This window comes from Pan paniscus, chromosome 8 (genome assembly GCF_029289425.2).
Source record: "Pan paniscus chromosome 8, NHGRI_mPanPan1-v2.0_pri, whole genome shotgun sequence".
Classification (NCBI taxonomy): Eukaryota; Metazoa; Chordata; class Mammalia; order Primates; family Hominidae; genus Pan; species Pan paniscus.
The window spans coordinates 73,215,278-73,241,352 of NC_073257.2; the positions used below are offsets into that span (position 1 = coordinate 73,215,278).

The window sequence follows — 26,075 nt, forward strand, 5'->3', positions numbered from 1 at the left end:
TGACTGGGTGGTCCTCACTATTTTTGATCTGAGTGAAAAGAATGCTGGTTTATAAGTCAGAAGGCTTAGGTTCTATAGCTTATGCTCTGTTTTGGGGGGCTTCAGTTTGCTCATCAATAAAACAATGGCTGAGACTATTAGCTGATCTCTAAGGTATTGTCTAGACCTAAATTTCTATTATCATTCTGAGCTTCAGTTTCCTTTGCCGTAAAATATGGGGTTGTACTAGGTGCAGTGTGTCCATTTGTCCTGTGTGTCTGAGGGCGGCCCTGTCGTCTCCATTATGGTACTCAGATCTCCATTCATAATTCAGGCTCACCCTCTCTAACACTATAAGATCAATGATGCTTCATTTAGGCTTTCCCAAGGAAGGGACAATATATTAGCCATTCACACGTGTCTTTTATAAGAGATAATTACTTATTCAAACATACTTACAGACCAACAACTATGTGCTATTCATCACTGTGCTAGGCCCTGGGAATACAGTAATGAAAAAAGTCAGAAAACAGAGTTCTGGCCTATGCAGCCTACATTCTGATGGGGAAGTAAGGAGTGATGGGGAAGAAGATAAAAACAACAGTCATATTAAACAAATATAAATAAGAGACTTCGGTTTGTAATCGGCTCCGTGAGGGATAACTGAGGGCTGAGATGGAGAACAGAAAGGTGTTCAGAAGAAGACTCCTAGAGGAAGTGCAATTTACTTAGACCTAAAGGAAGAAAAGAAGAAAAACGGGAAGGAAGGGGGTGGAAAAAGGGGAAGGGAGAGCATATGCTGGGATCCTGTGGGAGAAATAGCTTATGTGCTTGGCATCCAAAATCCTGGAACTGTCTCTTCTATCTCTGAGAGATAATTTAATCCAAAGCTAGTGAAAGGAAACCAGAGGCCCAGAGGGTTTAAAGGACTTCTCTGAGGTCAAATGGCTAATTAATAGAAGAACTCTTCAACACTTCAGTGCAGAATGTGAACTCTTCTTAGAGACTGCAACGCAGCAGGAAGTACCAGACTGTAGTGGTTCAAATCCTGGCTCTTCTATTCATAAACTGCTCATCCTTGGGCATGAAAGCTTCTTTGAGCCTCAGTTTTCTTTTCTGTGAAACACAGACAACGCCTGCCTCACCAGATTATTACAAGAATTTCATGAGATATTGTGGCACAGTGCCTAGTATATCACAGCTGCTCCGGAAATGCAAGCTCTTTTATTTTTCACCTAGTGCACTTTCACCTGTACCAACTTGTTGTCAAATCAAGACAAAGTAGAGCAGAGGTTAAGTTACTTGGATAAAGGAGGAGTGGCGGCAGAGGGAAGGTTGTAGAATACTGGAATGGAGCCTATTTAGCAACTGCGCATCCAAATTTTAGCGGAGGAAATGAAAAGAAAAGTCCACTAAAGTGGACAAGTGTAAAAAAAAAGACATCCCCAACTTCATTAAGGTCACAGCTTAACCTGCTAGTGGTAAATCTAGAGTTGTCTACCTAAAACAACAACAAAAAAGATCCCTTGTATCAGTATTTATACTTAAAAGTAGCATATAAGAAACTGGTTTTACTCTAGGATGTCGGTAAACAGAAGAACGACACACTTTGTTATTCAAACCATGCTAAGAGAAAAATGTTAATATGCCACTAAATCAACTGGGAACAAACCAATTATCTGCAGGATATTAAAATGATAGCTGGTGTTAAGGATGCTTCAAAACCAAGCCCATGATATTGGAGGAATCAATAATTAATCCAAGTAGCTATACAGATTTTCTTCATTGTCTGTGAACAAAACCACAGGTTGAATTCAACCTTAAAATGCCAAGAGGCATATTTCATGGATTAGACTGGAAAGCTATGAGGCTATTCCACAAAAACCTGCATGCCCTCCCTGTTAGGGAATGTTTATGGTTCAGACACACATGAACCAGGGCTGACTATTTCTTAGTTTCAGAAGTTCACTGGGTCCCTCTTCACCCAACCATAAGGTAAATGCCATTTCATATACAGCTTTTTGAAATGCAGCTTATTTTATGATTCTCTGCTGTTGCTTTATGGGAGAAATTTTATTTCAAAGTTTCATAGGATGTGAACTGAACTCGTTATTTTGCTCCAAACTCATTGTTTAATTGACAGGAAACATGCATCTAAATCATCTTACATGCATGGCATAAGCAGCTACATAAATTTAACAATGGGTGGATTATTACTATTTAGCATATTTATAGAATTTTAGACTCAGGAAGCATTTTACAAATCTTTTATTAGTTAATCCTTAGACTTCCGAGTGCATCTGACAGGTGGTAAACAATGCTTTGGGGTTTAAATTGCCAATACATGAAAACTTTAATGGGGAAAAAGAAATCTACAGCCTTTCTCCTTGCTCCCAAATGTGTCTAGGGCACATTTTTGATACCTACTTCTTCTCACCAGAGACTAAGGCTAGCGGCCCAAGAAGCAGAGTTGCACACACTGAAACACTAGTAATAAAAAATATATATTTTGGGTTTTTTCCCAGATCTGGTGGCCAACACCAGGGGAGACCTTCTCACCAAGAGCAAGATGATGCGACAGGATTCTCAGCACACACACCTCTCAGTAATACAGCGCATAAAAAGGCACATAAAGAAGCAGTCAATTTCTCTAAAACTATACGGTAAACTTAGTTTCGAATTCAAATTCTAGCAATGCCACACCTGCTGGACTCATTATTTGAGTGACATCACCAGTGATTACTTCTCTTAAAATACATGCATGTGTATTGAAACATAAAACTCAATTTAAACTAAGAGAATGTATATCTTCATTTTTTTTTAATTCCCAAGTGTTAAAAATCAAGTGAGTATTCAAGCTCACTTGAATACCAGTTCAAACTTTGTATGAGTGCTCCAAAATACCCCATCTCCAGACACCACAAGGTGTGGCATAGCAGGGCAAAGCAAGCCTCAATAAATCAAAGTCTAGTTCTTGACCCAAACCTTTTTACAGCCCGGGGCTTTCACGGCTAACAAACCAAGAAAAATCAATCCCGCATCACCTTAGGGCCGGGCATGAGGAGCTGCAGATGCTGCGCCTACTTTCAGAAGACCCCAGTGTGGCACGTCCAGCCCAGATTCTTATTTTTTCTGACTGACAGTGACTTTATCTCTCTAATCCCTCTGGCCACCCCCGCCTCCGCCAGTGTGTGTGTGTGTGTGTGAGTGCGCGCGCGCGCACGCGTGTGTGTGTGTGTGTGTGCTGGGGGACGCTTAGGTAGGAGGGTGCTCAAGACACCCAAAGTATTCTGGAAGCAAGCACCCTCTGGGGCCCTGTGCTTTGTCAGAGCAGCTGGGCTAGCTGTGAGGAGGTCAGCGAAAGGTAACCAGGTCACCCTCCTTTCAAGGGTGCAAAGGGATGCTCCAAGCTCTCGCGTCCCCATGAGCCTGCGGATGTGGGGACTGCGGGTGGGCAGAGAGACCCCCCATAATCCCGCCCACCCTGGAGCGGCTCCTCCCGGGCGCGCTCCCGCCCCGCCACGCCCCGCGACGCCCGCGCTACCTGGGGACGCTGGAAGCTCCCGCGGCGGCTCTGGGTCCCGCCAGGCGGCCGAGGCTGGCGCGGGCTTTGTAAAGCCGCCGGGACAGCGCCGACCCCGCCCCGCCCCGCCGACCCCGCCCTCTCCCACCTCGGCCGCCTCCCCCGCCTGCATCCCGGGCCACAGTCCCCGTTCCGCCACCTCGCTCCCGGCCCGGCAGCCGCCGCCCTGCGGGGCGGGGACCACGGGTCCCTCCCCATCCTCGCGGCCGGCCGGACAGTCCTGCGGGCGGGGCCCCAACGCCTAGGCGGTCCCGGGAGCCCTGGGCCGCCTCCCCCCGCCCCCCAGGGCTGTCACCCGCTGGCGCGTGGGGCTCCTACTGGGACCCCGGTCTTTGGACCCGGCCCCTGTGGCCCCAGTGCCTGCGGCCTCGCCATTCTCCGCTCAGGGCCCGAGGGGCCGCCCTTCCTGGAGGCCTCCCCAGGACCCACCCACCTCTGGGACTTGCGGGGGCATCTCCTGCAAATGGACGCCAAGTCTGGGGAAAGTTTCTGGCGATGTCAAGGGTCAGCCTTTTCTTATAGGGACGTTCTCTAGCCAACTGATGGAAACTCAAGGATTCCATCAGGGGGTTCTGCTGACATCACAAATCACACATGGCTTAGTCGTTTACTAATGGTCCTGTCGTTACTTAGTCGTTACACATGGTCGTGTCGTGTCGTTTACATAGAGACTCTCCATCCTTACTGCAACCTTCTGCACGTTCGCCTTTGGAGGCCCCAAGCTAGTGACATGTCAGCGACAGGGTGTAAGGAACTTAATTTTTAAATAAACAATTAATATTAGAAACCCGCACATTTATACGTTTGCTGTGCACCAAGCTCTAAGTGTGGTCACCTTTGAATAGTTCAGACCTTCCAGTGGTCAAGATGATCTAGGCCAATCACTATCCTGCACTTCCTCATCTCCAGAACTTTTGGTCTTTTTACTCTTCTTTTTCATTTTCCCTTTGATATTAAGGAGAGGTAAAAATAAGATGCAACAAAATCAGTTTGAAGAGCTTTTACCAGCTGGTGTAAAACTTTATGGGAGAGGCAGTCTGCAATCATTGGAAATAAGATTAGAAAATTATCTGTACACCTAACTGCAGTTTTACCATTTTTTTGCATGAGCTTGCGTAATGAAGGGCTAGAGATAGCTATTATTTTTAGCAGAAATAATGCTTTTCTAAGAATTAAGTAGATTAAAAGTATGATATAGCTGGGATGTCAGATCAGGGTAAAACTCTATTGACAGGAGAACGAACGAAACGAGCTGATAGTATAGGAGATCCAACAACTCTTTGAAGTAGTAAAATTGGTTTTGTCTTGGAGTTTATACAAATGGTTATGCTAGAAAACAGAACCTTTATAGTCCTAGTTGCCATTTAATGAATTATTTCCTTTTCAATATCTCTATTTCCTTCAACTGTTTCTCTTTCTAATAAGATATAATTTAAATATTGCTCAAAGCTTTGGACATCCATTCATTCTTCATTTCTTTTCTTTTCTTCTTCTTCTTATTATAATACTTTAAATTCTAGGGTACATGTGCACAACCTGCTGGTTTGTTACATAGGTATACATGTGCCATGTTGGTTTTCTGCACCCATCAACTCATCACTTACATTAGGTATTTCTCCAAATGCTATCCCTCCCGCAGCCCACCACCACCCAACAGGCCCTGGTGTGTGATGTTCCCCTCCCTGTGTCCCTGTGTTCTCATTGTTCAACTTCCACTTATGAGTGAGAACATGCGGTGTTTGGTTTTCTGTTCCTGTGTTAGTTTGCTGAGAATGATGGTTTCCAGCTTCATCCATGTCCCTGCAAAGGACATGAACTCATCCTTTTTTATGGCTGCATAGTATTCCATGGTGTATATGTGCCACATTTTCTTTATCTAGTCTATTATTGATGGACATTTGGGTTGGTTCCAAGTCTTTGCTATTGTGAATAGTGCCGCAATAAACATACATGTGCATGTGTCTTTATAGTAGCATGATTTATAATCCTTTGGGTATATACCCAGTTATGGGATTACAGGGTCAAATGGTCTTTCTAGTTCTAGATCCTTGAGGAATCACCACACTGTCTTCCACAATGGTTGAACTAATTTACACTCCCACCAACAGTGTAAAAGCATTCCTATTTCTCCACATCCTCTCCAGCATCTGTCGTTTCCTGACTTTTTAAAGATCGCCATTCTAACTGGTGTGAGATGGTATCTCATTATGGTTTTGATTTGCATTTCTCTGATGGCCAGTGATGATGAGCATTTTTTCATGTCTATTGGCAGCATAAATGTCTTCTTTTGAGAAGTGTCTGTTCATATCCTTTGCCCACTTTTTGATGGGGTTGTTTGTTTTTTTCTTGTAAATTTGTTTAAGTTATTTGTGGATTCTGATATTAGCGCTTTGTCAGATGCATAGATTGCAAAATTTTTCTCCAATTTTGTAGGTTGCCTGGTCACTCTGATGATATTTTATTTTGCTGTGCAGAAGCTTTTTAGTTTAATTAGACCCCATTTGTCTATTTGACTTTTGTTGCCATTGCTTTTGGTGTTTTAGTCATGAAGTCTTTGCCCATGCCTATGTCCTGAATGGTATTGCCTAGGTTTTCTTCTAGGAATTTTATGGCTTTAGGTCTTACATATAAGTTTTTAATCCATCTCGAGTTAATTTTTGTGTAAGGTATAAGGAAGGGATCCAGTTTCAGCTTTCTACATATGGCTAGCCAGTTTTCCCAGCACCGTTTATTAAATAGTGTTTTTGTCAGGTTTGTCAAAGATCAGATGGTTGTAGATGTGTGGTGTTATTTCTGATGCCTTTGTTCTGTTTCATTGGTCTATATCTCTGTTTTGGTACCAGTACCATGCTGTTTTAGTTACTGTAGCCTTGTAGTATAGTTTGGAGTCAGGTAGCGTGATGCCTCCAGCTTTTTCTTTTTGCTTAGGATTGTCTTGGCAATGTGGGCTCTTTTTCAGTTCCATATGAACTTTAAAGTAGTTTTTTCCAATTCTGTGAAGAAAGCCACTGGTAGCTTGATGGGGATAGTATTGAATCTATAAATTACCTTGGGAAGTATGGTCATTTTCACTTCCTATCCATGAGCATGGGATGTTCTTCCATTTGTTTGTGTCGTCTTTTATTTTGTTGAGCAGTTGTTTGTAGTTCTCCTTGAAGAAGTCCTTCACATCCCTTGTAAGTTGGATTCCTAGGTATTTTATTCTCTTTGTAGTAATTGTGAATGGGAGTTCACTCATGATTTGGCTCTCTGTTTGTCTGTTCTTGGTGTATAGGAATGCTTGTGATTTTTGCACATTGATTTTGTATCCTGAGACTTTGCTGAAGTTGCTTATCAGCTTAAGGAGATTTTGGGCTGAGACGATGAGGTTTTCTAAATATACAATCATGTCATCTGCAAACAGGGACAATTTGACTTCCTCTTTTTCTAATTGAATACTTTTTATCTCTTTATCTTGCATGATTGCCCTGGCCAGAACTTCCAATACTATATTGAATAGGAGTGGTGAGAGAGGGCATCCTTGTCTTGTGCTGGTTTTCAAAGGGAATGCTTCCAGTTTTTGCCCATTCGGTATGATATTGGCTATGGATTTGTCATAAATAGCTCTTATTATTTTGAGATACATTCCTTCAATACCTAATTTATTGAGAGTTTTTAGCATGGAAGGCTGTTGAATTTTGTTGAAGGCCTTTTCTGCATCTATTGAGATAATCATCTGGTTTTTGTCATTGGTTCTGTTTATGTGATGGATCATGTTTATTGATTTGTGTATGTTTAACTAGCCTGCATCCCAGGGATGAAGCTGACTTGATTGTGATGGATAAGCTTTTTGATGTGGTGCTGAATTCGGTTTGCCAGTATTTTATTGAGGATTTCCGCATCGATGTTCATCAGGGATATTGGCCTAAAATTCTCTTTTTTTGGTGTGTCTCTGCCAAGCTTTAGTATCAGGATATTGCTGGCCTCATAAAATGAGTTAGAGAGGATTCTCTCTTTTTCTATTGATTGGAATAGTTTCAGAAGGAATGGTACCAGTTATTCTTTGTACCTCTGGTAGAATTCGGCTATGAATCCGTCTGGTCCTGGACTGTTTTGTTGGAACCTGTTATTGGTCTATTCCGAGATTCAACTTCTTCCTGGTTTAGTCTTGGGAGGGTGTATGTGTCCAGGAATTTATCTGTTTCTTCTAGATTTTCTAGTTTATTTGCATAGAGGTGTTTATAGTATTCTCTGATGGTAGTTTGTATTTCTGTGGGATTGGTGATGATATCCCCTTTATCAGTTTTTATTGCATCTATTTGATTCTTCCCTCTTTTCTTCTTTATTAGTTTTACTAGCAGTCTATCTATCCTGTTGATCTTTTCAAAAAACCAGCTCCTAGATTCATTGATTTTTTTGAAGGGTTTTTTTTTGTGTGTGTGTCTCTGGCTCCCTCAGTTCTGCTTTGATCTTAGCTATTTCTCATGTTCTGCTAGCTTTGGAATTTGTCTGCTCTTGCTTCTCTAGTTCTTTTAATTGTGATGCCAGGGTGTTGATTTTAGATCTTTCCTGCTTTCTCATGTGGGCATTTAGTGCTACAAATTTCCCTCTACACACTGCTTTAAATGCGTCCCAGAGATTCTGGTGCATTGTGTCTTTGTTCTCATTGATCTCAAAGAACAACTTCACCTCTGCCTTCATTTCATTATTTACCCAATAGTCACTCAGGAGCAGGTTGTTCAGTTTCCATGTAGTTGTTCAGTTTTGAGTGAGTTTCTCAACCCTGTGTTCCAATTTGATTGCACTGTGGTCTGAGAGACAGTTTGTCGTGATTTCTATTCTTTTACATATGCTGAGGAGTTTTCTACCTCCAACCATTTGATCAATTTTAGAATAAGTGTGATGTGGTGCTCATAAGAATGTATATTCTGTTGATTTGGGGTGGAGAGTTCTGTAGATGTCTATCAGGTCTGCCTGGTCCAGAGCTGAGTACAAGTCCCGGACATTCCTGCCAATTCTCCGTCTCATTGATCTGTCCAATATTGACAGTGGGGTGCCAAAGTCTCCCATTATTATTGTGTGGGAGTCTAAGTCTCTTTGTAGGTCTCTAAGAACTTGCTTCATGACCCTACCTGGTGCTCCTGTATTGGATGCATACATACTTAGAATAGGTAGTTCTTCTTGTTGAGTTGATCCCTTTATCATTATGTAATGGCCTTCCCTGTCTCTTTTGATCTTTGTTGGTTCAAAGTCTATTCTATCAGAGAGCAGGATTGCAACCCCTGCTTTCCTCTGCCTTCCACTTGCTCGGCAGATCTTCCCCCATCCCTTCATCTTGGGCCTATGTCTGTCTTTGCATGTGAGATGGGTCTCCTGAATACAGCACACCGATGGGTCTTGCCTCTCCAACAAACTTGCCAGTCTGTGTCTTTTAATTGGGGCATTTAGCCCACTCACATTTAAGGTTAATATTGTTATGTGTGAATTTGATCCCACCATCACGATGCCAGCTGGTTACGTCACCCGTTAATTGATACAGTTTCTTTATAGCGTCAATGGTCTTTACAATTTGGCATGTTTTTGCAGTGCCTGGTACCGGTTGTTCCCTTCCATGTTTAGTGCTTCCTTCAGGAGCTCCTATAAGGCAGGCCGGGTGGTGACAAAAATCTCTCAGCATTTGCTTGTCTGTATAGGATTTTATTTCTCCTTCACTTATGAAGCTTAGTTTGGCTGGATATGAAATTCTGGGTTGAAAATTCTTTTCTTTAAGAATGTTGAATATTGGCCACCACCCTTTTCTGGCTTGTAGGGTTTCTGCCGAGAGGTCCACTGTTAGTCTGATAGGCTTCCCTTTGTGGGTAACCTGACCTTTCTCTCTGGCTTCCCTCAACATTCCTTTCTTCATTTCAATCTTGGTGAATCTGACAATTAGATGTCTTGAGGTTGCTCTTCTCAAGGAGTATCTTTGTGGTGTTCTCTGTGTTTTCTGAATTTGAATGTTGGCCTGCCTTGCTAGGTTGGGGAAGTTCTCCTGGATAATATCCTGAAGAGTGTTTTCTAACTTGGTTCCATTCTCCCCATCACTTTCAGGTACACCAATCAAACGTAAATTTGGTCTTTTCACATAGTCCCATATTTCTTGGAGGCTTTGTTCGTTTCTTTTCACTCTTTTATTTTTAATCTTGTCTTCTCTCTTTATTTCATTAATTTGATCCTCAATCACTGATACCCTTTCTTCTGGTTGATCAAATTGGCTATTGAAGCTTGTGTATGCTTCACGCAGTTCTCGTACTGTGGTTTTCAGCTCCATCAGGTCATTTAAGCTCTTCTCTACACTGGTTATTCTAGTTAGCCATTCGTCTAACCTTTTTTCAAGGTTTTAAGCTTCCTTGCGATGGGTTAGAATGGTTAGAAGATGCTCCTTTAGTTATTGTTATTACCGACCTTCTGAAGCCTACTTCTGCCAACTCGTCAAACTCATTCTCCATGCAGCTTTGCTCCCTTGCTGGTGAGGAGTTGTGTTTCTTTGGATGAGAAGAGGCATTCTGGTTTTTGGAATTTTCAGCCTTTCTGCTCTGGTTTCTCCTCATCTTTGTGGTTTTATCTACCTTTGGTCTTTGATGTTGGTGACCTACACATGGAGTTTTGGTGTGGATGTCCTTTTTGTTGATGTTGATGGTATTCCTTTCTGTTTGTTAGTTTTCCCTCTAACAGACAGGCCCCTCAGCTGCAGGTCTGTTGGAGTTTGCTGGAGCTCCACTCCAGACGTTGTTTGCCTGGGTATCACCAGCAGAGGCTGTAGAACAGCAAATATTGCTGCCCAATCTTTCCTCTGGAAGCTTTGTCCCAGAGGGGCACCCACCTGTATGAGGTGTCTGTCAGCCCCTACTGGGAGGTGTCTCCCAGTCAGGCTACATGGGAGTCAGGGACCCACTTGAGGAGGCAGTCTGTCTGTTCTCAGATCTTGAACGCTGTGCTGGGAGAATCACTGCTCTCTTCAGAGCTGTCAGGCAGGGATGTTTAAGTCTGCAGAAGCTGTCTGCTGACTTTTGTTCATATATGCCCTGCCTCCAGAAGTAGAATCTAGAGGGGCAGTAGGCCTTACTGAACTGTGGTGGGCACTGCCCAATTTGAGCTTCCCTGCCACTTCGTTTACACTCTGAGCATAGAACCCCCTACTCAAGCCTCAGCAATGGTGGACACCCCTCCCCCACAAGCTCCAGTGTCCCAAGTTGATCTTAGACTGCTGTGCTAGCTGTGAGCAAGGTTCTGTGGGCATGGGACCTGCCAAACCAAGCATGGGAGGGAATCTCCTGGTCTGCTGGTTGTGAAGACCATGGGAAAAGTGTAGTATTTGGGCAGAAGTGTGCCGTTCCTACAGGTACAGTCACTCACAGCTTCCCTTGGCTAGGAAAAGGAAATCCCCTGACCCCTTGCACTTCCTGGGTGAGGTTACACACCACCCTGCTTTGGCTCACCCTCCTTGGGCTGCACCCACTGTCCAACAAGTGCCAATGAAATGAACAAGTACCTCAGTTGGAAATGCAGAAATCACCCGTCTTCTGTGTTGATCTCACTGGGAGCTGTAGACCAGACCTGTTCCTATTCAGCCATCTTGGAAGCGACCTTTTTCTTTTCTTTTTTAGAGACAAGGTCTCACTCATTTTCTTTTCCTTTTTAGAGACAAGGTCTCACTCTGTGGCCCAGGCTGGACTGCAGTGACACTATCATAGCTCGCTATAACCTTGAACTTCCACCCTCAAGCCATCCTCCAACTTGGCCCCTCAAAGTGCTGGGATTACATGTATGAGTCACCACACCTGGTCCCATTTAGTCTTTTTTTTTTTTTTTCTCGAGATGGAATCTAGCTCTGTTGCCCAGGCTGGAGTGCAGTGGCCGTATCTGCTCACTGCAACCTCTGTCTCCTGGGTCCAAGTGATTCTCCTGCCCCAGCCTCCCAAGTAGCTGGGATTACAGGCATGCACCACCATGCTCCACTAATTTTTTGTATTTTTAGTAGAGACAGGGTTTTACCATGTTGGTCAGGCTGGTCTCGAAATCCTGACTTCAGGTGATCCGCCTGCCTTGGCCTCCCAAAATGCTAGGATTACTGGTGTGAGCCACCTCTTCCGGCTGGTCCCATTCATTCTTTAAAGAATGTAATGAGGGCTCAGCAAATGGTTGGCATTGAGCATGGTGCAGGTAATATAAGGGGGAACCAGATAAACATTAGGAGCTTACATTCTAATGAGAGAAGAGACACCTGCTAAACAGACAAGTACAAAAATGACCAATTGCACCTTTGAAAAGTTGTGTGTGGAGAAATGGAGTGGTAGGAGAGCACAGCCTCTACGTAGTTTTAATTTTAGATTCCTCTTTTGATTTGAACCCTAGAATTATTTTTTTTTCTTTTTTTTTTTTTTCCTGATACAGGGTCTTACTCTGTCACCCAGGCTGAAGTGCAGTAGCATGATCTCAGCTCACTGCAACCTCCGCCTCTCAGGTTCAAGAGAGGCAAAGCTGCTGGCACATGACCATGCCCAGCTAATTTTCATATTTTTTAGTAGAGATGGGGTTTCCCCAAGATAGCCAGGCTGATCTCAAACTCCTGGCCTCAAGTGATCCACAAGCCTTGGCCTCCCAAAGTGCTGGGATTACAGGTGTGAGCTACCGCACCCGGTGGTATTATTTCAAGCCAGCAAAGATTTTGATGTTGTTGTTATCCTTTCTTTCGTATCCCATATCTAATCCATTAGGAAATCCTGATACCTCCATCTTCCAAAGGTATTTCAAATCCTAGGTCCATTCTCTTCCAAACTAGCATTGTTTACTTGGATTTGCGAAAAAGCCTCTAAACTTGTCTTTCTGCTCTTAGTCTTGCCCCATAGTCTGTTATCCAGATAGCATTTAATGTGACAGTTTCTGAAAGTATATATCATAATTCTTGTCAGTCCTCTGCTCAAAAAAAAAAAAAAAAAAAAACCCTCAATGGCTTTCTATTGCTCTCAGAATACAATACAACAGGACCCTGTCTGTCAAGGCCTTACCTGCTTGCCACTTCACCTCTCTTACCTCCTTCTCTACCACTGTCCTCTCCTACATCTTATCACAGGTTCTCTGGCTTTCTTTTGCTCTTTCAACCTCATTCTCCTGTCTCTTGACCTTTGAGCTAGAACTCTTCCTGTAAATATTTAGAGTCTTGCTCCTCAGCTACATCAGATGTCTACTCCCGTGTGTGCTATTGGAGAAGCAATCCGTCACCACCCATTCTACAAATAGCCCCCTTTCTCAACCTCCTCATTCTTTGTCTCCTTAATTAATTTAGTTTTCCTTTTAATACATAAGTTAACATGTGTGTGTGCATTGTCTGCTGTTTTCCCCCTGCAGTGAGAACAGCAACTTGGTTATAGTGCCAGGAACATAGAAAGCATTCAACAAATATCTGTTGAAAGCAAGCATATAAATTATATTATAGAATGGAGGTTTGTGTTACCACAAGATTCACGTGTTGAAAGCCTAATCCCCAAATATGACTGTATTTGGAGACAGGGCCTTTAAGGAAGTAACTGGGCCCTGATCTGATAGTATTGGTGTCCTTATGAGAAGAGACATCTGAGCACTCACTCCCTCTCTTCATATGCATACACTGAGGAAAGGTGGTGTGAGCTGATACTGGGAAGGTAGTCACTTGCAAGCCAGGAAGGGAGCCCGAACTGAATCAGCTGGCACTTTGATCTTGGACTTTCCAACCTCCAGAACAGTGAGAAACAAATTTCTGTCATGTAAGCCACCCAGTGTATGATATTTTGTTATGGCAGCCCAAGCAGACTAAGACAAATTACAAAGAATATAGCACAAAAGAAACAAGGAGTTTAGATAGAATCTACACACACATTGTGTCACAAATCATTTCAGGATCACTCGTGCAATTGAAAGGTGTAATGGTGTGACCTTTAACCAGTAAATAACCCTTTGCAGCACTTCTCAGAATAATTGAGGCTTCAAGAATACTCTTATCTTAACCTGAGAGTACAATAGGTGTTCAAGATGAACGAATACCTTTTACAGCTTTTTTTGTTATTTTTTCTAAAGTCATGAATGCTTGAATCTCAGAGGAGAAAGAATTATCTAGTTACAATAGGGAAAAAAAATGCTCTATGAAAGTTCCCAACTGATCACAATGAAGGAGTCACATGCAGCTGGGTGCCTAGAACATAGCCATGACCTGTTGCTATTCAAGTAAAATATCAAATGCTTCCAATAACAGCTACAGCTACCTACCACAACTGTTTTTACTCTTGGTCTCCAAAGTAGGCCATAAGGAATAAGTATTAGAGCTTCCACTTACATTTTTTATTATAAAAGAAACTAAGCCTCTGCAAATGTGCAATAAACAGATTGAAATTGGCGCCCTTATTTGCCCAGAGGTCAGCTGGTCTCTTGACCTCCCTTTCAGAGATATCCTGAGGAAATATTGGGAGAGTCACAGTATGGAGGGGCTACCATGTGGTCTTTACACTTCTTTCATTTCCACTGTGTTGCCTCTTATTGATGTTTATGTGTGTTCACTTAAGGAACTGAAGATTCTATTTTCCAATTTTAACCAAGTAGAAGTATCAGAATAGAAAAGTGGTTTACAAGGATTTCTGCAGAGAAGACAATACTAGTAATATAAGTTTAAGCAAAAACAGGAAATCAGTGCAGTTGACAGATTTCCTACTGTATTCTTAGCCTAATGGGAGAGGTTAGCAACACTGATGATCTATCTAATTCAGACTTACAAGAAGTCAGCTCCTCCCTTCCACTGAGATATAGGTTTACATTTACTTTTATTAATGATGAACCTTGCCTTGAATATATTTATTGTATTTCGAGACATAGGCCAATGCCAATAATAATATGAAACATTGTGGCAAGCAAAATATTAATAAATATGATATGTTTAATCATTAAATGATTTTTCAGATTTACTTGTGTGTATGTTTTATAATGTACAATGGTGTGTGTAATAAATAAGCAATCTTATTATTAAGTTAACAAATAAATAAATATTGGGGACATATAATGAACATTTCTAACTGATGTAGTATCATAAAAGTTTGGAAACCACGGATTTACATATACAGGGGTAAAATAATTTATTAGAAAACAAAACCCTGGTCTTGAAGGAGAAGAACAAATAAATCCAACTTTTTGTTGTGTGTGTGTGTGTGAGACAGAGTCTCGTTCTGTTGACCAGGCTAGAGTGCAGTGGTGTGATGGTTCACTGTAACCGCTGCCTCCCAGGTTCCAGAGATTCTCGTGCCTCAGCATCCGGAGCAGCTGGGACTACAGGCACAGCTAATTTTTGTATTTTTGGTAGAAACGGGGTTTCATCATGTTGGCCAGGCTGGTCTTGAACTCCTGGCCTCAAGTGATCTGCCCACCTCAGCCTCTCAAAGTGCTGGGATTACAGACGTGAGCCACCGTGCCCAGCCCAAATCCAACATTTTAATTACAGGATATCTGCTAAGGGTATGGATGATTCAGCACCCTTCTATATCTTTCTTCTCTCCTATGCCTTTTAATCATTTCTCAATTTCAAGAAAAATGAGAAGAGAAGAAAGTTTGTTAATTTACCATGATATTTGGAGAGGAAATTTAATTTGCCAAATAAAAGAAGTTTGAGATCTATTTAGGGGTTTTTCAGTTTTGAATTCTTACGGATGATAATAATATGACTTGAGATTCACCCATCTTCTTTAAATTTGTTGATTTTTCTCTTACAATGGAATGTACCCATAGGACTTGAGATTTGAAGTAATATTCATACATGGTCAAATTCTTCTCACTGTTCCTTCTCACATACAAGAAAGGTTTGTCCTACTTTTTCAAGCTATCAAAAACTCCCTTCTTCCCACTCTAAAATTTTACATGTTCATTGGCAGCATGAATTTTTACATTTTCATATTCAGCCACATGTATTGTGTAACTATTGGCATAATATTTTAATTAGGACTGTCTAGTTCTAGTTTCTTAGCTGAGTATCATCATATCATAAAATTTTGAGGTTGGAGGGATCCTTGGCTACAGTTCACTGTGTGAATGAAGATGCTGAGTTTCGAGATGCCCAAGGGGCTTGCTCATGGTCAAACCACTAGATCCTGGCAGAACTGAGACTAGATATCAAGCTTTCTGACTTCTCATTCTGCATATTTTCTACTGTGACACGCTGCTGCAGAGTGAGCTTGATGAGAATGTTGTTTTTCTTGTCAAGTATGAGTTAGAGAAAGTGGGAGGTCTTCGGCTATGCCTCACTGTGCTCATACATACGTGTGTTAGGCAGCCCAGGGAATTCCAGTTCCCCAAATATCCCGACCCCAAAAGGTGCCCATGAAGGAAAAGGGATCTCTCCTAGATTTTGTTTATTTTACAACTAATACAAAATGAGAGGAGACCTTATAGGTTATTTTATTTTTCTCCTTGGAGTCTTAGAAATTAACTCACTGCTAAGCCTCTGCCAGCTTCTATTTTCCCGATTAGAACTTTAACCTTTATAAAAAACATTATTTTGATAAGATGGTCCTAGTGAAAAAAAATAGAAATAAGAATATCAGTAAGACCTAGGCATGCGGCATACTTTAAACTAGTTGGTAGGGATTATTGGTTACTGCTTAGCAATAATACCTAATGGTTTGGTAGAAAATTTTTAAGGAGAGTGAATGGAAACCTAATTTACTGAGGTACTTAAAATACAGCTAAATAGAATAGTGAAGAGTGTATTGTAGAGATAATCTAGTTGCCCAGATGGCCTTTCCGTAGTTACAGCTTTTATTGTTCTCAAAATGTGTGTGTTCTTTATTCTTTTATGAAAAAATAAAGATTTTCTTTTTCCCAGGGGCATGAAGTTACCCTGCAGTTTAGTTGTTAAAATACACTGAATATTTTTCTTTGTTACTTCTAGGACACTCATATTTATTCTGGAAGTCACCTTAGTTCCTGTGTTTTCCCTCTACATTTGAATTTCTGGCTCCAGACTCCGGATTTTAAGCTTGATAGTTATTTCTCATGATATTCCTCATAAGCTAGTTAATATGAGATTTTATGCCATGGATTAAAGAAAAAAAATGTTAAGGTTTGGTTGTAGTCTTATCTTTTTAACTTTGATAGTTTTTTTTTTTCTCAGCCTTGGAAGCTGCAATAGGATGGTGTATGTCTGAAAGGAATTTGGAAATTTATTTGTAGTTGTTACAAAGGTGACTTGTAAATTCTGTAACCAAATTCCCATGGATTGTGCAGAAGATTCATTTCATTTTCTTATTAACAAAGTCTCAGAGTTTAAAAAATACATATTTTACAGTACTATGCCTTCTGAGTTTTATTACAAAAGAAAACATTGAATAGTAAAATGACATCTCTATAAACTCTGTCCAGGTGGATTTTGTACATGTGGGCACCAACTTTTTTCATTCCATAAAAGAAGATAAGTCTTTGATTATAAGGATTCTGTCTGTTTTGCTTTCTCAATATGCAATGCCTAATAAATTATTTTATGGTAGTAATGTATTCATTTTCCACCTATAACATGCTTTGTGAGTAGAAACTGTAGACCTTGGAATTTATTGCAGGGAGTAGCTGGAATTCTGAAACCATAATGTTAGAGCGCCAATATGAGAGCAAGTATTTGACCTTGAGAGGATATCCAAGCTTGAAGAGATGACAGCCAGAGATCTTAATATCATTAAATATTAGTAAATTAAAATCTGATCCTTTATCTCCCACTTACTCCATTATTTCCTAGGATAGAAAGGATTGCTAAGGGTACAAAAATCTGTTTGTTTTTAGGCTTTCGTGCTTTAGTCTTTTTACCTTATACTTTTATATCTTTCTTGCGCCTCTCTCCATTATTAAAAAGGATGCATTACCTATACTTAAAAAATTATGTATTACCTATACTTAAAAAATTATGTTACAGTTATGCCACTTCCCTCCTTAAAATGTGGCTCCCATTGCACCTAGAATTAAATTCTCTCAGCATAGCTGGCAAGGCCCTGTAGGACCAACTCTAACTCTATCTACTCTCTTATCACTAAGTTTGGTGATACTAGATGACTTTTCATTTCTTGAAGATAGCTTGCTCACTTTTGACCTTGCATCTGTAAACTTGTAATTCTCTCTGGAATGTTCAGAGCCCAGAATTTCAAATGACTGGTTCCTTCTCAATGTTCTTTTCCTCCCTACCCATCTAATGTGGCCACATACCCCTCCAGTCCTTCCACATCACTTTAACCTATTTTTAAAAGCCAATTTTGAAAATGGGATTATTTATTTATTTACATATTATGACATAATCTCCATTAAAATGCAATTGCCATGAAACTAGAGACCCTGTCTATATGTTCACATCTCTATAATCATTATTTAGCACAGAACCTAGAACATAGTAGGTGCTTGGTAAATATATATTTTTAATGAAAATATGGTGGCAGAAATGATATAAGTAGTAGTTAAAAGTATAGAATTGAGATCTGTGATCAAATCCTGGTCTCTTGCCATTTAATTTTCTCAAGTTTCTTCGCTGCCCCAATCATGATAATACGGTAAAAATACTCATCAATCAGGCTATGGTGGATATTATTTTGAGGTGATAATATATTAAGTGTTCAGCACTTAATATATGCCTAGCCTAGCATATAGCATAGCAATTGCCTAGCATATAGCAATTGATCCCTAAATAGTAGCTATAATAGTTTTTCTGCAGAACAGTAGCAGAACAGGATGGGCTTCAGGCCATGTACACTGAGAATCCTGAGGCATGCCAGGGCATAAAAACCAGAGAACAAATTCTTTTTGTTTAAGTTCAAAAGTGCAAACATCCAAAGTTCAGAATTTGGGTAGAGTAGGTGAGAGCAAGAAGCAAGGATGAAGGAAAGGGAGAACACTGAAGACAGTGTTTGCTAGTGGGATTTAGTCCATTTTTATTGGCAGGATTGCACGTGAGTAGCTCTATTTGGCTTAAAACTCCAGAAGCAAGGCTAGAAACTGATTCTCTATAGGTGAAACTTACATTACTTTGTTTGTTGATTTTTGAAACTATTTTGGATATTTTATCTATCTTGTTCTAAATAACTAAGAAGAGCCTAATTTGATTATTCTGTGAGGTAAACTATCCTCTTTTATATGTATATGACTCTTCTCAATTTCATACTGAAATTTAGTGACTACACAAACCTTATTTGATCACTTGATGGTAGTTTGTTCTAAGTTATATAGGCAAGTGCTTAGGGCTATAGCAAAATAATGGACAAAAAATCTCTTTTGAAAACAGTTTAATCTTTGATGGTTTAAAAAATAAGAAAGAGAAATAAGGAACAACAGTGTAGTTATAAGAAAAAACATCTAAACTTGGTTAGAATTCCTTACTCATACTTATGACTTTGCTTTGCCATATTGAATTACATATAGATAGAGGGATCAGGGCCAAACAAAATATCTCCAGGGCTTGGTTCTCCAAAGGCTTTAATCCAATCCTCTCTAGATACATTTTTATAAAACAGGATTGAAGATTTTAGATCTCAAATCTCAGGTCCCAGTTGCAAATTTTCAGTCTCCAACCCTAACTAACTCTTCCTTAAGACGAAAACAAACAAACAAAACCAAACACCTACACATCCAAGACTTTTCTGGAAAGGGGGCATATGCTGTGGGGAGGGATGTTTAAATTTTCTGTTTTTAATTTTTTAAACAACTCTCCAAAGTAGAGAAAATTTGAAGAATTAAAAAATTAAAAAGATTATATTCTAATTTCGGATGTCATTTTACTGTAGTTCCATTCAATATTCTTTTTATATGCATTTCTTTAATAGCCTAGTAATAAGCAGAGTATTTGAGGAATTACCAGTTGTTTGGGCCCTGTATGTTTTTGAAGTTAGTTGTAGTCAGGATAGATTAGGTTATTATGAGGTAACAAACAACTCCAATCTCTCAATGCCTTTACACAATAAAAGTTAATTTCTTCCTCATGCAGACCCAGGGGTTTTGAATGATTCTTCAGTTGTCTTCCACAAGGTGACTTGGCAATTTAAGGTCTTTTGATTTTGTTTCTCTGTAAACTCAAAATCTCAATTCAAGGCTTCCTTGATTGTTACAGTAAGAAAGGAGGCTATATGGGCCTTTTCAGTTTTTCAGCCCTGCTCACATTTCACTGGACAGAACTCAGCTCCGTGGTCCTGCCTAACTGCAAGTGCATTGGGAAGTGAGGTTTTCCATGTGCTGTGGAAGGAGCTAGGAACCTGAAATATATAGGCTAGCTATGTCTATCATTCTTCAAATTAATTTTTTTTAAAGCAAAGGATTTAGCTCAGAGCTCAAAATTATTCAAAAAGAGGGTTTGACACGCATACAAGTTTATAACCAGTAGAATTGGATTATTGGCCACTTGAGGATAATTGACAGTCTAAGGATTGTGCAAGGATTGCTTTAAAGAAAATACATTCTTATGGCAGATTTGACATAGCCAACTACATTTTCATAATGTTATTATACTTACGTTCTTAAGCTTCCTTCAGAAAATTGGTTCTTTGCTATTTTGTCTAACCTCTTCACTTGGGCAATGGCCTCTACAAGAATAGATTTAAGTTATTCTGGTCTGTGATGTAGACTTGCAATGCTATGCTGAACTCAGACTATGTCATGAAGAAGCCCAGCCAAACTATTAGTTTGCCTTATGAAATTACCGTTATTTAATTATTTTTTATTACCAAAAGCAATTTTCTATGATTCATCTTTATAGTTAATATTAGGTAGAAAAATAACCAGAACATTGCCATTTCCCTTATTTTACCTTTTTGCATTGGTGTAACTCTAATCTGGGTCTTATAATGGGATCTTTGAGCTCAAGTAAGGAATTTTATACACAGAATTTTGTATTGTAAGCATCATTGTTTTACATAACCTTTTCAACCATGACCAAAGGGTTCACAACATGACCAATGGTTAATTTTAGTGAATTATTTAACAAGTTAATTATCCCCAGTTTCTTCAGAACATGTGGTTCTTCCTTAGGTCAACTGCTCATTTCACATCTTTTAAATACATGGCTTATAGTAATAAAAGATGCGTGAAGTTTATTTTTTCCCAGGTTTATTGAGATATAATTGACAAATAAGAATTTTATATATTTAAGAAAAAATGTGATGATTTGATATATGTCAATAAATAATTATCACAATGAATCTAATTAACACATCTATTGCCTCACAGTTACCTTTATTTTTGAGAACACTTAAGATCTACTATCTTAGCAAATTTCAAGTATACAATATGGTATGATTAATTACAGTCATCATGCTGTATATTAGATTCCTAAAGCTTATAATTGAAAACGTGAACCCTTTGACCAACATCTCCCTGTTTCTCTCTCTTCCTGGACTTGGGCAACCACCATTCTACTCTCTGCTTCCATGAATTTGACTTCTTTACATTCCGCACATAAATGAGATCATACATTATTTGTCTTTTTGTGTCTGGCTTATTTCACTTAGTATAATGTCCTCTGGGTTCATCTATGTTGTCAAAAATGGCAAGCTTTCCTTCTTTTTTTTAATGGTTGAGTGATATTGTGTTTTATATATATTTCACATTTTTTTTCTTCGTTTGTCCCTCAGTGGATACTTAACGATGTTTCCATATCTTGGCTGTTGTGAATAATGCTGCAATGATCATGGGAATGCAGATATCTCTTTGAGATTCTGATTTTATTTCCTTTGAACATATGCCCAAAAGTAGGATTGCTGGATCAAACGGTAGTTGTGTTTTTAATTTTTTGAGGAACCTCGATACTGTTTTCCTTAATGGCTATACTAATTTACATATAAATGGCCAGCAGACACATGAAAAGTCCCTCAAAATCACTAATCATGAAGGAATTGCACTTCATTCTTCAGCCCAACCCAAACTTAGTTGCTTTACAATAATATACCAAGGAAGTATAGATAGTGATGTAAATTCTTGTTGTTGTTGCAGTTTTAAAAATTGTTGTCACTTTGGGAGGCCAAGGTGGGTGGATCAGGAGGTCAGGAGTTTGAGACCAGCCTGGCCAACATGGTGAAACCCCATCTCTACTAAAAAAATACAAAAATTAGCCAGGTGTGGTGGTGGGCGCCTGTAATCCCTGCTACTTGGGAGGCTGAGGCAGGAGAATCACTTCAATCCTGGAGTTGGAGGTTGCAGTGAGCCGAGATCGTGCCATTGCACTCCAGCCTGGGTGACAAGAGCAAGACTCCATCTCAAAAAAAAAAAATTATTGTTACGGCATCCCTGAAAAATGACATATTACCTCTTCCTCTCCAGATTACTTCATTTCCAATAATTATGAAGATGACTACCATTTATTGAATAAGTTCTTTGTTCCTATCATTGTGTTAAGTGCTTCAATTACATCATCTAATTCTCCCAAAAACTCTATTAGGGCAATAGTACAATTATGTCTATTTATGGATGAGAAAAACACATCTAAGTCTATGTATCTGGTAGGGGGAAAAACTAGCATTGGATCCAGCTGTGTCTCCTATAGTCCACTAGTTCATAACCACTTAGCACGTTATCCCTGTTCTCCTTCACCTTCCATTTCTTTAAAAAAGCAATACAATTCTTAAAAATGTACTCCTGTAAAATCACCCTTGTACATAAGTATCATTTCTATTTCAATTGAAAGGCAGTCTTAATGGACGGTTTGGCAAACCAGAAATGTTTGTAGTGCCATATGTCTCAGAAGGCTGGAGTGTACAGAATTCTAAGTGAAAAACTGAGTTGTCGATATGTCTACTGGATTTTTACATAATAACAATAAGCTAATAAATATTTAACCTTTCTTAAATCTAGCTGCTGTGGAAGCGATGTCTGTTTTATTATTTTCATAACAAAAACAAACAAAATAAACAAAATAGTCTAAAAGATGAGATCTTTGAAGGCATATCCCATAGAGTATGCCTCATAGGGTCTTGAATATGATAAACCTTTAGTAAGTTTTTGATGCGTGACTAGAACAGTGGTTTTGAAATAGACCATAATGCATTGTTTTGCTCTAAAGTCTATTTGGGTGAAATCCTTATATTCTCAAGTAACTTAATTTGCTCCCCAGTGTAAATATTTAAACTTTTTACTTTTCATAAAACAAAATTAAAGCAAGGAGTATTTTGGCTAAATGTCGTATAGTTTTGGTTTCAGATAGTGAACCAGGAAGTATTCCTGAATTGTAAGCTACCTTTATTAAGATAATATGTTAGTCATATTTTCTAAAAGGCGCATAGGTTTTTAAACTTTCAGAGAGAAAATTGTTTCATACTTATTTTATGCACATAATCCTCATGAATATGATACTAATTGGACTACAGCAAATGGAAAATAATAAAGGAAACAATGAATATCAGATTTTATATATTTGCTTCTTTACAAAAATCAATTCCTGAAATGGATGGAATGTAATGTGGTGCTATCAAAACCTTTGTGGTTAAATTTACTTTTAATCTTTTTGCTTTATTATCTTTTGGCGGCTAGAAAACCTTTGATTAATCTCTGTGAAAAGAAATTAAACTTTAAACCTTACACACTAAAGAGAAAATGCTTCCAAGGTACACAGTGAATAAGCTTATTAACTTTAAAATTAATCAGTCAACACTAGCAAATTCACAGTTAGGAAACTATGCTGATAATTATATAATACTTACATTATGCTCCTATTTGATTTACTCTATTTGCTAATTTCTCAGTAATAATAATTCATTATATTTTTGATAGCCTATAATTTCTATTGCAAAGATTTCAATTTGCACTCTTTACATACTTTTGGTTTTATGACAGAATTTTAAAATGATATGCAAACTTGAGTTTAGAGAAATAATTATGCAGATACAAGAAGTATGATGGATAACTTCCAAAATAGGCAGATTCGTCCTCACCCTCAAAGCACAGTAACATGGAATGAAAGGGTATGGGTTTGACTTCTACCTCTATCACTTATTAGTTTAAATGTTTGTGTAATTATTTAACCTGTCTAAGCCTCAGTTTTCTTCTCTGTAAAATGAGGGTAATTGAAACTTCTACCTCCTAGCAACTTTGTGAACATCGATGAGGTAGTCTACCTTAATGCATTTAGTGTTGGAAGAGTAACTGACACATGGCAAGAACTCAATAAATCTTAGCTATTATTTTTATTAACATGTCAGGAACTTTTTAGGAGTAAAAGATCATTTGGTTCTTTTGAAGTTTATATAGACATAAATATGTCCATGTTGATTATGAGGGACCTGATAAAACAAATATTAAATACATTAAGGATGTTTCTAACAATTGTGGTTTATTGGTAGCATTTATAACAGTAACATAAAATATTGCTTACAATAATGAAGATCCCTACGAACAAATCATATTTGTAATAATGAGTCTAATTATAATGGATTAATAGCATAATTAGAATTGTGGTAACTATTTAAAAGTGAGTTAGGAAATATTAACATTATATATATGTTAATATAGATTGTTTATGCCAATATGGAATTGCAAATTTGTGAAAGCTAGGAGATAGCACTCAAGGAACTTATGTTGCCTGAAAAAAGAACTGCATGTAGGAAAAACAACCCTCGACCAGAGAAATAGACACGCCTGAAAATAAAAAGACATTTTCTTTAAGAAAATGGAATCACATGGTAAGTCAAGAGAGGGCAAGACATCTCACTGGGACTCAATATTGTGCTATTCTTTCATAGCATGCAGAGTAGTGGACTATTAACATTTGACAAAGACTCTATTGAAGCAAGACAGAGATAATTTGCATGCAAGTCAGGAGAAATGCTTATGCCACAACACTGCATTTTATATAAAATGAAAACATGAAAATACAATTCTATTAAGACTGTTTTTTGGAATCACAACTGAAATTTCACAGGCTTCATGCTTTCTCTGCTCTGTGAGATCTTATTGGATACATTCATTATGAACTGACCATATATGAAGGAAAAATAAAGTAACCAGGAATAAATGATTTCTTTTCAGAGATGAAAATTTAAGATTAATATAGAGTGAAAGGGTAACAAGTCAGAATTTTATCGTCACTGATAACTTGTTCCAAACCTTTTTCCCTGAAAAAAGTACTTTGTTACAAATACATCATTTATTTTATTTGACCACTATTTTAAATTCACTTAATCAGTTAAAATTGGTGGAAGACTTCATAAGTGCTTTGAATAGGTATGCAACTGTAGGATTAATCAGGCACACAGATCTTGTTCTCAAAAAGCTTATGGTCAAGAAGGAAGGTTAAGAGTATGTGATCAGGCAGGAAGAGCTCAAGCTCTAAGAGATGTACTGTGAAGTCCATTATGCCGTGAACAGGCAAAATTATATGTAAGTGCTAGTTCTTCTGATAAGATTCAGGATTATGATCTCTGGGCTATTTACAGAGATAATGTTAAATCATACACTTAAGCTCTTCTTACTATTATGTTGTAGCAATAATTCCTTTATTCGTCCATACCTCAAACATTTATAGAATATCTGCTCTGCCAGGCATTGAGCCTATAAAAACGAGTTAACCTTTCATGGGGTTCATAGTGTAGTAACAGAGACATCACACTATATTGTATTTTATTTTCTTGTCTCAGTGCTAGAGCTGAAATATGAACCAGGTATATAGGGGCAAATGGGATGTAAGTTTAGGGTACAAGCATAATAATTGTTGTTAGGCTTGGCTTAAAAATAATCAATTTAGAAATATAGAGATTTAAATCTTAGGGGTCATAAAGTTGACCTTCTTCATTTTACACAAGACAAAATGTTCAGAGAAGATAAATGATTTGCTCAATGTTACATGGGTTATTGGCAACTGAACTGAAAGTTGGATCCACCTTTGGCTCTTTCAGTTCCAAGCCATTCCTCTTCTGATCAAGCCCACTGCCTCAGGAGGGTTAATAGTTAACATAAATGTTTTATGTAGAGTCTGAGCCAAAGAAAGCATGCCTAAATGGCTATTTTAAAGGAAAATAAATTAGTGATATGAGCAGCTTAATAGCAGGTACCAGATTAGAAATAGACTTACTCTGCAAAGACCAACAAAGGAATTAATGCAACTCTATGAAGATATTGTCTTACAAATTAGAGAGTCATCAATATTCTGCATGAATCTGATGTGAATGCCGAGAGACATTTTGTAGAATGTTAAAAAATGTAAAAACTGGGGACAGTTTTATAAATCCAATAGGAAAATTTCCATGCCTAGTCAGAGGTGAATACAAATGGAATTGTTTTTTTTCAAACTACAATTCCCTGTGATAAGGCTAAAGTAGGCTCTTAATAAATTAAGGATGTCTTCTTTGTCTTCTTTTTCTTGAACTTTTTCTTCTTTTGCCACACAGGAATCTGTAGGCCTATATTCAAGAGCTGATAGAGAAAAAATATTAGGACTCTAGGATAGTTATTGTAATAAGACAGTCTGGAAGCGTGACATCTCTGCCGTCGAGTAGCTGTTGACTTAGGACAGGTTACTAAATCTCACTGAGCC

The 26,075-nt window shown here is 38.8% G+C and overlaps 1 protein-coding gene and 1 long non-coding RNA gene across 18 annotated transcripts in view; one reads left to right on the forward strand and one right to left on the reverse strand.

The window, feature by feature from the left end:
• Nucleotides 1-4,158, reverse strand: part of RHOBTB1 (Rho related BTB domain containing 1) — a 141,200-nt gene extending 137,042 nt beyond the window's left edge. For 12 of the 17 annotated variants that reach the window (XR_008619933.1, XR_008619935.1, XR_008619936.1 and 9 more), the window contains exon 1: nucleotides 3,996-4,158. The gene's annotated coding sequence lies outside the window, so the exon portion shown is untranslated. Of the gene's footprint in view, nucleotides 1-3,023; nucleotides 3,121-3,523; nucleotides 3,623-3,995 lie in introns of those variants that run through there. The other 5 variants (XM_003830329.4, XM_008955805.4, XM_055092866.2 and 2 more) reach the window with 2 other exon arrangements.
• The window catches only part of LOC134731103 (uncharacterized), a 76,019-nt gene continuing 53,172 nt past the window's right edge, over nucleotides 3,229-26,075 (forward strand). Inside the window, exon 1 of the long non-coding RNA XR_010113188.1 lies at nucleotides 3,229-3,343. This is a non-coding gene — a long non-coding RNA (uncharacterized LOC134731103). The remainder of the gene's footprint in view (nucleotides 3,344-26,075) is intronic.